The sequence below is a fragment of the Scyliorhinus torazame genome, chromosome 20 (assembly GCF_047496885.1).
Source record: "Scyliorhinus torazame isolate Kashiwa2021f chromosome 20, sScyTor2.1, whole genome shotgun sequence".
NCBI lineage: Eukaryota > Metazoa > Chordata > Chondrichthyes > Carcharhiniformes > Scyliorhinidae > Scyliorhinus > Scyliorhinus torazame.
In genome coordinates, this window is record NC_092726.1 from 161,055 (window position 1) to 175,279 (window position 14,225).

The window sequence follows — 14,225 nt, forward strand, 5'->3', positions numbered from 1 at the left end:
GATCATGGCTGATCTGATTTTGGCCTGGTCTCCACTTTTTGCCTATCCACCCCCAATACCATTGACTTGTGGATCAAAGATGTGTCTAACTTCACCTTTTTAATGTATTCAATTACCTAGCATCCAGTGCTTTCTGCAGTGGAAAATTCCACTGAAGATGTCTTTGGTCCTAAATGGAAGATTCCAAATTTTCAGTAGGTTTGGATTCCCCCACAAGAGGCAACCACTTCACTGCATTTGTCCAGTCAAGCCACTCCGAATCTGACGTTCAATAAGCTCATCTATGAACATTCTCTGAATTGTCTCCAATAAGAGACCAAAAATACTTCCAGCATTACTTTGCATCTGTCTTTCCTCAGGAAGATACTGTGCAAGGCATAGTGAACAAGGAGGTAGTTTGAACACTGTCTGGGTTAAAAAGTTACAGGAAAGATTGGTCTTAATGTGGTGTTTTTTAAAATTTAAGTGCCAAATTCATTTTTCCAATTAAGGGGCAATTACATGTTTGCTTTCTGGGGGTGAGACCCTTCCAGGACATGGGGAGAATGTGCAAGCTCCACACGACAGTGACCCAGGGCCAGGGTTAAACCTGGGTCCTTGCCGCTGTGAAGTAGCAGTGCTAACCACTCGCAGTGCTACCATGCCACCCCTAGCTGGTTATAATGTTGACAAGTCACCATAACAGACTGGATGCATGTGAGCTTGCTGGGGGAAGGGTGTATTTCTGATGAGACATTCGATGATGATGATAATGGACGAATTAAATGACTATTTGGGAATAGTCAATCCTAATATGATTCTACTTTAATTAACTCCCGAACAGCAAATTTCAATTTCCTTCTCCAGAGTTAATTTAGGATGACTGTCTAATTGCAAATGATAAAATGAGGCAGCTATAGTTAGTCAATTAGGTGGCTTGTTTTGAATGAATTTCTCTCACCAGCAATGCTGATTCATCTGTAGAATTTCAGCTAGAATACATGGAGGTGCTCTTGTTAAGTGTGTAAAGTAAGCAAGAATCTAGACCGCATCTGCTAATGAATTTGGGAAGAAGGACATGTTACTTTGAGTGAAAAGGCATGAAGAGTGGCAGACTAGTTTTTTTTTTTTAAAATACATTCAAAGTACCCAATTCTTTTCTTTCTAAATTAAGGGGCAATTTAGCATGGCCAATCCAGCTACCCTGCACATCTTTGGGCTGTGGGGGTGAGAGCCATGCAAACACAGGGAGAATCTGCAAACTCCACACGGACAGTGACCTGGGGCAGGATCCAACCCAGGTCCTTGGTGCTGTGAGGCAGCAGTGCTAGGCAGCAGTGCTAACCACTGCCACTCCTATCTATGTCACATTAATTCATAAAGGTGTGGAGAGTGGCAAACCAGTTTGAAAGAGAAAGGGAGCTCATTCTGTGTACTGCTGCACTGAGAAAACTCATTGTGACATTCCAGGGAAAAGGATAAATGGTTGGTGAGTATTTTGCTCATTAATCTTTAATAACTTGTATAATTAATTTCAAGGTTGTATTAACTAGGTTTACTAGCAATAATAAAGCATATTGGGAACAGTATGGTTTATTAACTAATAATTAAACAAATTATTCAACACATAAAGATGGCAGGGCAGCGAAGTGTTGTGACAGCAGTGTGATCCAGGGCAAACGGATCTGGAGTAAGTGTGTGCAAATTGAGCATCTTAACTCCAAGTCAATGAACTGGAAGCCAGTCTGCAGACATTGCGATGCTTCAGGGAGGGAGTTAATTACCTGGACAAGTTGTTCCAGGAGATGATCACACCAGTCAGGGTTTCTGAATGTTGTCCGCGACAACGGTGTTGACTGAGTTAGATAGATAAGGAGTTGAAGTCGGAGAGCCTCAGCCCTTGTAATTGAACATAGAACATACAGTGCAGAAGGAGGCCATTCGGCTCATCGAGTCTGCACCAACCCACTTAAGCCCTCACTTCCACCCTATCCCCATAACCCAATTACCCCTCCTAACCTTTTTGGACACGAAGGGCAATTTATCACGGCCAATCCACCTAACCTGCACGTCTTTGGTCTGTGGGAGGAAACCGGAGCACCCGGAGGAAACTCACGCAGACACTGGGAGAACGTGCAGACTCCGCACAAACAGTGACCCAACAGGGAATCGAACCTGGGACCCTGGTGCTGTGAAGCCACAGTGCTAGCCACATGTGCTACCATGCTGCCCTAATTGTCCAAAAGTTTCAAGGTTCTTGCAGCTTGTGGGATGAAAGGGTGGATAAGAGAACTGACCATGGCACAATCATACAGGAAGGCATTCATGTGGGAGGAGTATATAGGGATTTTGTGGTAGTGGAGGACAATATAGGCAGGGGGATTAGACACCGTTCTCTGGAGCTGAGAGCAAGAGTCCATGGTGGTGATACCACCAGATGCTAGGATTTCAGACATCTGCTCTGGGCTGGAGAAGAACTTGCAGTGGGAGGGGAAAGATCCGGTTGTCACGATCCATAGAGGTACCAACAGGATAGCAGTTACAGACTAATTTAAATTAAAAAGCAAAACCTGAATGGTGACCTCTGGATTATTATCTCCTGAGCCACAAGAAAATTGGTGAGCTGTAAATAAGATTAGAGTTAAATGTGTGGCTCAAAGATTGGCATGGGAGAAATAGATTTTGATTCATGGGACACTGGCACCATTACTGGGGAAGTGGGAGCTATCTGGCTGGGATAATCTTCACCTGAACTGTACAGAGACCAGCGTTTTGACAAGTCATGTAACTAGAGTGGTAGAGAGTGATTTAAAATAAATATTGGGGGCAAAGGATTAAAATAAATATTGGGGGCAAAGGATCAAGCAGAGTTAGCTTTACATTTATTGTCACATGTACCAAGGTACATTGAAAAATATTGGTGTACAGTCCAGGCAGATTGTTCCATACATGAAAATGTCAAACATAAGAAATACATGAGTATACATAAACATATACAGTGGGTGAAGTATACAATATATCATGTTACAACTATACAGAAAATACATTGAAAGATCAGTTTGGTCCATAAGAGGGTCATTCAGGAATCTGACAACAGCAGGAATCTGTGTATTCTCAGACTTTTGTATCTTCTGCCTGATGGAAGAGATAATAACCCAGATGGGAGGGGGGTCTTTGATTATGCTGCCCACTGACCCAAGGCAGCGGGAGGTGTAGACGGAGTCAATGGATGGGAGGCAGGTTCATGTAATGAACTGGGTGGTGTTCACGACTCTCTAGTTTCTTACAGTCTTGGGCTGAGCAGTTGCCATACCAGGCTGTGATGCAACCAGATAGGATGCTTTCTATGGTGCATCTGTAAAAATTGGTAAGAGTCAATGTGGGCATGCCGAATTTCCTCCATTTCCTGAGGAAGTATGCGCTGTTGTTTTGGTCAAAGCGTTGACATGGGTGGACTAGGACAGATTGTTGGAAATGTTTATACCTAGGAATTTGAAGCTGTCGACCATCTCCACCTCAGCACCATTGATGCAGACAGGGGCGTGGATGACACTTTGCTTCTTGAAGTTGATGACCAACTCCTTAGTTTCTCTGACATTGAGGGAGAGATTGTTATCATTGCACCATGCCAGTAGATTCTCTATCCCTCTCCTGTACTCTGAATCATCGATGTTTGAGATCCGACCACTACAGTCCTGTCATCAGCAAAAGTGAGCAAAAAATGTGATAATTTGAAGAAACATCAAGGAAAGAGAAGATACCTATACAAGAAATATTATTCCGATGTGGTAGGGAGGCGTAAGGTTAGGGTGTGCCAGCACAAAGCTTGGTTGTGAAAATAGTAAAAAGGACCCGTGTGGAGTTTGCACATTCTCCATGTCTGTGTGCGTCTCACCCCCACAACCCAAGGATGTGCAGGGTGGTTGGATCAGCCATGCTAAATTGCCCCTTAATTGGGGAAAAAAGAATTGGGTAGTCTAAATTTATAAAAATAAAAATCGTAAAAAGGAAGAACTGAAGGCTGTGTATCTGAATGAGCATAGCATTCATGCTTGAGTACAAATAAGTATGTAAGATGGGACAGCCATACTGAGACATGCCTGCAAGATGACAAAGAATATTCAGGGGCACGTGAAATTTCAGAAGAACAGGAAAGTATGAAAAGGTGGTGCGATAGCTCTCTTAATAAGAAAGGCATCTGTATATTGGAGAGAAATGCCCTTAGTTCTGAAGGTCAAATGTAGAATCAGTCTGCGTAGAAATAAGCAACCATAAAGGTAGGAAGTCACTTGTGAGAATAGTTTATTGGCCCTGACAGTAACCACGCTGTCAGACAGCTTAAATAGAAAGAAATAATGGGATTTGTGAGAAAGGTAAGGGAGTAATCATGGGGAATTTTAATCGATGTATAGTTGGTGTAGGAGATGAGCTCTTGAGTTTTTCAGGATAATTTCTTAGAGCAGCACATTCCAGAGCAACAAGAGAACAGACTATTCTAGATCTGGTAGTGTCGAGCAGCAGGGTTAATCAAAAACCTCATATGAAAAGTGCATCTAGGTAACAGTGATCATAATACGATTAATTTGACAATTGGTTTGAGGGATAGCAGAGTGGGTCTAAGATGAATGTAGTCAACTTCTGTTGATATGAAGACAAAACTATCTAAAGTGAACTTGGACTTAAGGTTGAGGGATAGGTGGGTAAGGATATTGTGGCAGACGTTTTCAGGAGATCTTTCCTCATGAGCAAGGGCAACTGAGATCCATCATCCCTAACTAAGGAAATTTCTACATAGATCAGATAATAAAGGGGGAGAAATTAGAGTACGAGTGAAAGCTAGCTCTAAATATTAAAAACAAACAAAAGAATTTCTACACCGTGGGAAGAAGTGGTACAGGTGATATCACGAGGCTTGTAATCCAGCTAAGAATTTAATTAAATTAATAAAAATCTGGAATTGTTAAAATAACTCAGTATTGTCGATTTGTAGAAAAACACCTCATTCAAAGGGAAAGAAATCTGTTAACCTCAGCTGGTCTAGCCAACAAATGACTCCAGACCCAAAGCAATGTGGTTGACTCTGAGATGGTCTGGGAAGGCACTTGGTTGTTTCAAAAGGCTACAAAGGTTAAAACCAGAAAAGCACTAATGCAATAAAACTGGCTGGATCACCTGGCATCAGCCTAGGCACCAGAAACAAGAACGGCTAACTGAGCCCCCTCAGTTGGGGCAGCATGGTAGCATGACTGAATAGCACTGTGGCTTCACAGCGCCAGGGTCCCAGGTTTGTTTCCCCGCTGGGTCACTGTCTGTGCAGAGTCTGCACATTCTCCCTGTGTCTGCGTGGTTTTTTTTTTCCGGGTGCTCAGGTTTCCTCCCACAGTCCAAAGACGTGCAGGTTAGGTGGATTGGCCATGATAAATTGCTCTTGGTGACCATAAAGGTTAGATGGGGTTATTGGGTTACGGGGATAGGGTGGAAGTGAGGGCTTAAGTGGGTCGGTGCAGACTCGATGGGCCGAATGGCCTCCTATGTTCTATGTAATCCTGAAAAGTCCTTTACTAATATCTGGAGCCTTGTTCAAAACGGAACTGTCCCATAGACAGGTGGAGCAACGGGCTGATATTGCCTGTAAAGAATGGTTCTGTGAATATGACTGTGCCTCAGACATGACCATAATCACTGGCAAGACGGATCCACCAGAAGTGGCAGCACAGTGGTGTACAGTCAGGAGGGAGTTGCCCTGGGAGTCGGCAACAATGAATTTGGAGCATGTAAAGTCACAAGACATCAGGTTAAACATGGCCAAGGAAACCTCCTGCTGATTACAATTTCTCCACAACCCCCTCCAGCTGCTCAATCAGTACTTGATCTTCACTTGAGTTGCAAGGGCTCAATGTAATCTAGGTAGCAACAATATTAACTGAACTGGCCTAGTTCTAAAGACATCAATCCTAAAGTGGGTCTGTGGGAAGTAGTGAGGGGATCAACAAGAGGGGAAAACCTAATTTGTCCAATCTCTCCTGTTGCAGATGCATCTGTCCATGGCAGTATTGGTAGGAGTGACCAAAGCACAGTTGTTATGGAGATGAAGTCCCATCTTCACATTGAAGTTACCCTTCATTGTGTGGCACTGATACCTTGTCAAATGAGAGATTTTGAGCAACTCAAAACTGGGCAACCATGAGGTGCCATCAGAATTGTGCTCTACCACAATCTGTACCTCCTGTCCAACACTGCACCATTACCATCAAACAGTGGGATGAACACTGGTTTAATGAAGAGTGCAGGAGGGCACACCAGAGTAGCATGAGGCATATCAAAAAATGAAATGTCAACCTGGTGAAGCAACAACACAGGACCTCTTGCATGCATGTAATAAGAAAGAGCATTTCTGATTAATCCAGCCATGAACAATGGTGGATAATTAAACAGCTCTCTGGAGGAGGCTCCACAAATATCCCCAGATCCTCTAATGGAGGAGACCAGCAGATCAATGCAAAAGTCGAGGATGAAAACTTTGCAACAATCTTCATCCAAAATTGCCAAGTGGATGATCCATCATGGCCTCCTCAGAGGTTTCCCAAAATCCCCAGCTAATTCAATTTGCTCCACATGACATCAAGAAATGGCTGAAGGCACTGGGTACTGCCAAGGCTACGTGGCCTGACAGCTTTCCAGAAATAGTGACATTCTGCCAAGGCCACTTGGCTCCTAACCTCATTACAGTCTGTTATATAAAAAGAAGAAATTTTTAGAGTACCCAATTCATTGGTTCCAATTAAGGGGCAATTTAGTGGCCAATCCACCTACCCTGCACAGCTTTGGGTTGTGGGGGCAAAATCCACACAATTCTGGGAGAATGGGTCACTGTGGAATTTGCACAGAGCCAGGATTGAACCTGGCACCTCAGTGCCATGAGGCAGCAGTGCTAACCACTGCACCACCGTGCTATTCCACCTCATTACAGTCTTGGACCAAATATGGACAAAAGAGCTGAACTCCAGAGGGGAGACTGACTGCCCTTGACATAATAATAGAATTTGACTGAGTATGGCATTAAGGAGCCAGAGTAAAACTGGAGTCAATGGGAATTATTATTATTAATCTAATCCCAGGGTACTAACCGAGATGGCCATGGATGCATTGATTGTCATGTTCCAAACTTCTTGTACAGTCCTTGCATTTTGGAGGGTGGCAAATATAATAGCACTTATTTTAAAAAGGAGAAAACGGGGAATTACAAACTTAGCCTAACATCAGCAGGGAAAATGCTCTGGTCTATTATAAAGGATGTGGTAACAGGACTCAGAAAATATCAACAGGATTAGATAAAGTCACCATGGATTTATGAAAGGGAAATCTTGAAGCAGAAGACTCCAAGTTGATCAGACTGTTTCAGGTTTTGTATTTGGAAGAGAAGTCTGACTCCTCTGCAGCTAGTGGACCTTGAAGTGGGTTTGGAGGGAGTTGGATTGATTGGTTGTCTGTCCCTAGCCAATCTACTGGCTGACAATGTTCTGCCTGACTGACAATGGTCAGTGATTGGTGTCCTGTCTTTCGCTGAAGTGAAAGAACTGCTTTTGAAAGCAGTAAAACTTGGAATGATGCGGAGTCTGAAAAGAAGATAGGGCAACATGGTAGCAGTGGTTAGCTCTGTGGCTTCACAGCTTCAGGGACCCGGGTTCGATTCCCAGCTTGGGTCACTGTCTGTGCAGAGTCTGCACGTTCTCCCCGTGTCTGCGTGGGTTTCCTCCGGGTGCTCCGGTTTCCTCCCACAGTCCAAAGACGTGCAGGTTAGGTGGATTGGCCATGCTAAAAATTGCCCGTAGTGTCCATAAGGGTTGGGAGGGGTTATTGGGTTGTGGGGATGGGGTGGAAGTGAGGGATTAATGTGGGTCGGTGCAGACTCGATGGGCCGAATGGCCTCCTTCTGCACTGTATGTTCTATGTAATCTCAGCCTTAAATATACACACAGACTCTGCCCCCAAATCTCTCTGTAGCATGGTCCCAAAGACATCCAAGGAAATTCCCACTCATCTCAGTCTTAAATTGGCACCCCTTTATTCTGACTCTGCCCTCTGGTCCTAGACTCTCCCATGAGGGAAAACATCCTCTCAGCATTTACCCTGTCAGCCCTTCAGAATCCCATTTGTTTCAATGACATCATCTCTCATTCATCTACATTCCAATGAGTAGACTCCCAACCTGTTTAACATTTGCTCATAAGACAATCCCTCCACACCAGAAATCATCCTAGTGAAACTTCTCTGAACTGCCTCCAATGAAGTAATATACTTTTAAATCCTCTCTGACCACGGGGGAGGTGCCAGCGGACTGGAGAACAGCTAATGTGGTCCCACTATTTGAGAGGTTGTAGAGAAGCCAGGGAACTACAGACCAGTGAGTCTCATCAGTGGTTGGGAAACTACTGATCTCCACTTGGAGAGATGAGGTTTGATCCAGGGTAATCAGCATAGCTTTGTCAGAGGGAGGTCATGCTGAACAAATTTGATTGAATTTTTTGAGCATGTTACCAAGTAAAGAGGTGAAGGTGGTGCAGTTGATTGTAGTTTACATGGATTTCAACAAAGTCTTTGACAAGGTCCCACATGGAAGACTTATTAAGAAAGCAAACCACATGGGATTTGATTTGGTGGATTCCTAATTGGCTTAGCGGTAGGAAACACGGGGTGATAGATGGCTGCTTTAGTGTGTGGAAGCCAGTGGCATATCACAGGGATCTGTGCTGGGTCCCTTATTGTTTGTCATTTATATAAATGACACAGCTGACTAAATGTGGGGGGGCAGTAGGATCAGTAAGTTTGCAGATGATAAAGATTGGCTGGGTGGTTAACAGTGATGTTGATTTTCTTGGGTTACATGAAGATATAGACTGGATGGTCAAATGGGTGGATAACTGGTAGATGGTATTTAACCTTAAAGTTGAGGTGATATTCTTTGGAAGGAGCAGTGCTCCGAAAGCTAGTGATTTCAAACAAACCTGTTGGACTTTAACCTGGTGTTGTAAGACTTCTTACCATGAATGGTCTGACACTGAAGCTCTGAAGAACAAAGGAATGTGGGTGTGTTTGTCCAGAGATATGAAGGCAGAAAGGATGTGGCACAGTGGTTAGCACTGGGACTGTGGCACTGAGGACCCAGGTTCGAATCCCATCCCTGGGTTACTGTCCATGTGGAGTTTTCACATTCTCCCCATGTCTGCGTGGGTTTCACCCCCACAACCCAAAGATGTGCAGGTTAGGTGGATTGGCCATGCTAAATTGCCCCTTTAATTGGAGAGAAATTATTGGGTACCCTAAATTTAAGAGAAAAAAAAAATAGGGTGGTGAAAAAGGCATATGGGACACTTTTTTAACAATCGGGACACAGATCACAAAAGCAGGGAGGCCATGATGGAGCATTCTAGAACTTTGAGGCCACAGCTGGAGTAGTGTGTGTAATTCTGGTCCCCACATTATAGGAAGGATGTAATTGCACTATAGGAGGTGCAGAGGAGATTCACCAGGATGCTGCCTTGGATAGGCCGAAGGGCCTCTTCTGTATTGTAGTGTTCCTGAAACAAATGAACCAAAATTGCTCCCAGTGCTCCAGATGTGGTCTCGCCAGTACCTTGTACAGTTGCAGTAAGACTTGCCGACTCCTATACTCCAACCCCCTTGAAATGAGGTCCAGAATTCCATTAGCCTTCCTGATGACCTGCTGCTCCTCCTATGTACTCGCTTTCCGTGTTTCATGTACGAGTACCCCTGAGTACCTTTTTAAGCTCCAGCTTTCTGTAATTTTTCTCCATTTAGATAATACTTTTCTTTTGTTCTCCCTTCCAAAATGAGTAACTTCACATTTTCCCACACTATACTCCATTTTCCAACTTTTTGCCCATTAACTTAACCTTTCAATATCTCTTTACAAACTGTTTGAATCCCTCAACTTGTCTTTCCTCCTATTTTTGTGTTCCCTGCAAATTTGGCTTCAGTGCATTTTACTTCCTTCCTCCTAGTCATGAATATAAATCGTAAACCGTTGCAATCCCAGCACTGATCCCTGTGGAACCCCACAGATCGCCAACCTGAAAATGACCCCCTTATCCCCACTCGATGTTTCCGGTCCATTAGACCATTCTCTGTCCGTGCCAATTTACTATCTCCAACACTGGACTCTTATCTTGTGAGGTACCTTGTCGAGCACCCGCTGGAAGTCCAAACGCAACACACTGGTTCCCCTCTATCCACTCTGATTCAGACTTCCTCAAAACTCTAAGTTAGTCAGACACTATTTCCCTCATGAAGCCACTCTAACTCTGCTTGATTAGATTAAGATTTTCAAAATGTGCTGCTATTACCTCCTTTAATAATTAATTCTGACATTGTTCCAACAAGATGTTAGGCTAATAGACCAATACCCACTTTATGCCTCCGTCCCTTTGAGTAGGAATAGCACTTTGGCAGTTTTCCAATCCTAAAATGGAGATGAGGAGACATTTCTTCAGAGTTGAGTGGGGTGGGGTCCTTTCCCCAGGGAGTGAATCATTTATGGGAGACATCAATTAAATTGCTTATTAGGCACGAAGATGAGTGTATTCGTAGAGAGGGAGGAGGCAGGAAAGGAGTTGAGCCACAACCTGATCAGTCAGTTCGTTCCAAATGCGTGAGGGGGAGACTCTCAGAGCTGAATGGCCTCCTCCTATTGATCACGTGCACACGCAGCACCGCTTCCCCCTCCTGTTGCTGCACAAAGGTATCCCAGAATGGAATCACATTGAACTGAGATGTTGAAATGGAAGATAGTAACGAGGGGAAACTGGCCTGTGTATTGACAACACAGACGCTGACCCGGTGCTGCAGCAATTAAATTCCTGGGACATTGGAACCAGTTCTGGGGTAGGTGGGACCAGCACTAAGTGGACGATCTGCACCTGGGTGTCAGAAAAAAAGCAGTAAGAGTGAAAGGCCGAGAAACCAAAGTCAAAAAGGGCCACAGTACAGAGACTATGGAGAACAAAGAACAAAGAAAAGTACAGCACAGGAACAGGCCCTCCAAGCCTGTGCTGACCATGCTGCCCGACTAAACTACAATCTTCTACACTTCCTGGGTCCATAATCCCTCTATTCCCATCCTATTCCTGTATTTGTCAAGATGCCCCTTAAATGTCACTATTGTCCCTGCTTCCACCACCGCCTCCGGTAGTGAGTTCCAGGCACCCACTACCCTGTGTAAAAAAACTTTTTAAAAATAAAAAAAAAACTTGCCTCATACATCTCCTCTAAACCTTCCCCCTCACACCTTAAACCTATGCCCCCTAGTAATTGACCCCTCTACTCTGGGGAAAAGCCTCTGACTATCCACTCTGTCTATGCCTCATAATTCTGTACACCTCTATCAGGTTGCCCCTCAACCTCCTTCGTTCCAGTGAGAACAAACCGAGTTTATTCAACCGCTCCTCATAGCTAATGCCCTCCATACCAGGCAACATCCTGGTAAATCTCTTCTGCACCCTCTCTAAAGCCTCCAAATCCTTCTGGTAGTGTGGCGACCAGAATTGAACACTATACTCCAAGTTCTATACGGCTGCAACATGACTTGCCAATTCTTATACTCAGCAGGCAGAAAGTGGGAAATATTTATACTGTGGAGTGGGAATGAAAGATAATAATAATCTCATTGTCACAAGTAGGCTTCAATGAAGTGACTGAAAAGCCCCTAGTCACCACATTCCGGCACCTGTTTGGGGAGGCTGGTACGGGAATTTAACCTGTGCTGCTGGCCTTGTTCTGCATTCCAAACCAGCTGTAGCCCACTGTGCTAAACCAGCCCCTAAACCGGATGAGTCATAGCCACAGAAACCCTATGGAGATGCTAGGTCTGGCCCAAAGTTAAAATTCTAAATTGGGGCAAGGCCAATTTTGATGGTATTGGACAGACAGGACAAACTTCTACAGATGTGCCATAGAGAGCATCCTATCTGGCTGCATCACAGCTTGATATGGCAACTGCTCGGCCCAAGATCGCAAAAAACTGCAGAGTGTGGTGAACTCAGCCCAACGTATCACACCAGCTTGCCACCCTCACATTAAATCTGTCTACACCTCCCACTGCCTTGGGAAGAGACCCCTCCCACCCATGCATTGCTGCCTTCCAGACCCTTCCATCAGGCAGAAGGTAGAGAAGTCTGAAGACTCACACATCCAAACATAGGAATAGCTTCTTCCCCACAGCTACAAGACTCTGACTCCCCCCCCCCCCCCCCCCCCCTCGGACTGATCTGTTCCCTGTAAGAACACTATTCACGACTCCCTATGCCACTGTTGCTCGTGTATTTGTTTTGTTCGGCCCTTGTTCCACACTGTAACCAATCACTGTTTGTCGATGTCCCATTTTTCAATGTACCCTGTTGATTGAGTGTGATTGGAGGGTAGCAAATGTTGTGCCTTTGGTCAAGAAGGGCCACAGGGAAAGCCGAACGTCTGCGGTGGGTAAGTTGTTCGAAAGTATTCTGAGAAACAGGATCTACAGGCATTTAGAGAGACGAGGACTGATTAGGGGCAGTCAGCATGGTTTTCTAAGTGGAAAATCATGTCTCTTGAAATGAGTTGTTTGAAGGGGTAACGAAGAAGGTAGATGAGGGCAATGCAGTCGACGTTGTCTACATGGACTTTAGAAAGGCCTTTGAAAGGAACCTCATGGTAGGTTATTGCATAAGGTAATAATAATCTCTTATTGTCACAAGTAGGCTAAAATGAAGTTGCTGTGGAAAAGCCCCTCGTCGCCATATTCCGGCGCCTGTTTGGGGAGGCTGGTACGGGAATTGAACCCATGCTGCTGGCCTTGTTCTGCATTACAAGCCAGCAGTTTAGCCCACTGTGCTAAACCAGTCTCACTGGATCCAGGGTGAGGGACCCAGTTGAATACAAAATTGGCTTGACAACAGAAGAGGGTGGTTGTAGAGGGTTGTTTTTCAAAGTGGAGGCCTCTGACCACTGGTGTGCCTCTGGGATTGCTGCTGGGTCCATTGTTATTTGTTATTTATATTAATTTGGATGATTTAGGAGGCATGGTTAGTAAGTTGGCAGATGACACCAAGATTGGCATAGTGAAGCAGGTTATACAAGATTGCAACCGAATCTTGACCAATTGGGACAGTGGGCCGATGAATGGCAGATGGAGTTTAATTTAGATAAATGAGGTAATGCATCTTGGGAGATCGAATCGGGGCAGGACCTACTCAGTAAATGGTAGGGAGTTGGGGAGAGTTACAGAAGAAAGATCTTGGGGTACAGGTTCATAGCTCATTGAAAGTGGAGTCACAGGTGAACAGGGTGGTGAAGAAGGCATAGTTTCATTGGTCAGAACATTGAATACAGGAATTGGGACGTCTTGTGGAAGTTGTACAAGACTTTGGCAAGACCACACATGGAATACTGTGTTCAGTTCTGGTCACCCTATTACAGGAAGGATATTGGTCGGGGGCTGATTTAGCACACTGGGCTAAATAGCTGGCTTGTAATGCAGAACAAGGCAGCAGCGCGGGTTCAATTCCCATACTGACCTCCCCGAACAGGTGCTGGGAATGTGGCGACTAGGTGTTTCACAGTAACATCATTGAAGCTCACTTGTGACGATAAGTGATTATTATTATTGTTAAACTGAAGTGCAGAGGAGATTTACGAGGATGCTACCGGGACTTGATGGTCTGAGCTCTAAGGAGAGGCTGGATAGGCTGGGACACTTCCCCCAGAGTGTAGGAGGCTTAGGGATGATCTTATAGAGGTCTATAAAATAATGAGGAATAAGGTAGATAGTCAACATCTTTTCCCAAAGGTACAGAAGACTAGAACTAGAGGGCATAGGTTTAAGGTGAGAGGAGAGATACAAAGAGACCAGGGGAAAGTTCTTCTGAGGGTGGTGAGCATCTGGAATGAGCTGCCACGGGCAGCGGTAGAGGCGGGTATAGGGGGATCTGGGCCAAATGTGGGCAAGTGGGACTAGCTTGGTGATAGAAACTGGGTGGTCTGGGCCGAAGGGACTGTTTCCATGCTGTAAACATCTATGACTCTATAGACAGAAGGAAGACACCGCACTTGCCTGCATGTCACCAGAACCAAAGAGCTGTTCCATGGGTAAGGCGGCATCAGGAGCCCCAGCAGGACGCATCCTGCACACCGCAAGGCCGCAGCCCAGGCCCCTGGCAACCGGTATCTAAGGGCGGGGCCTGGAGGGCGTGACG

General features: G+C 44.9%; 1 protein-coding gene across 1 annotated transcript in view; it reads right to left on the bottom strand.

Moving 5' to 3' along the window:
• npy8br (neuropeptide Y receptor Y8b) overlaps positions 1–14,212 on the bottom strand; it is a 62,525-nt gene extending 48,313 nt beyond the window's left edge. Inside the window, exon 1 of the mRNA XM_072485510.1 lies at positions 14,084–14,212. The gene's annotated coding sequence lies outside the window, so the exon portion shown is untranslated. The remainder of the gene's footprint in view (positions 1–14,083) is intronic.
• Positions 14,213–14,225: the final 13 nt, after the last annotated feature.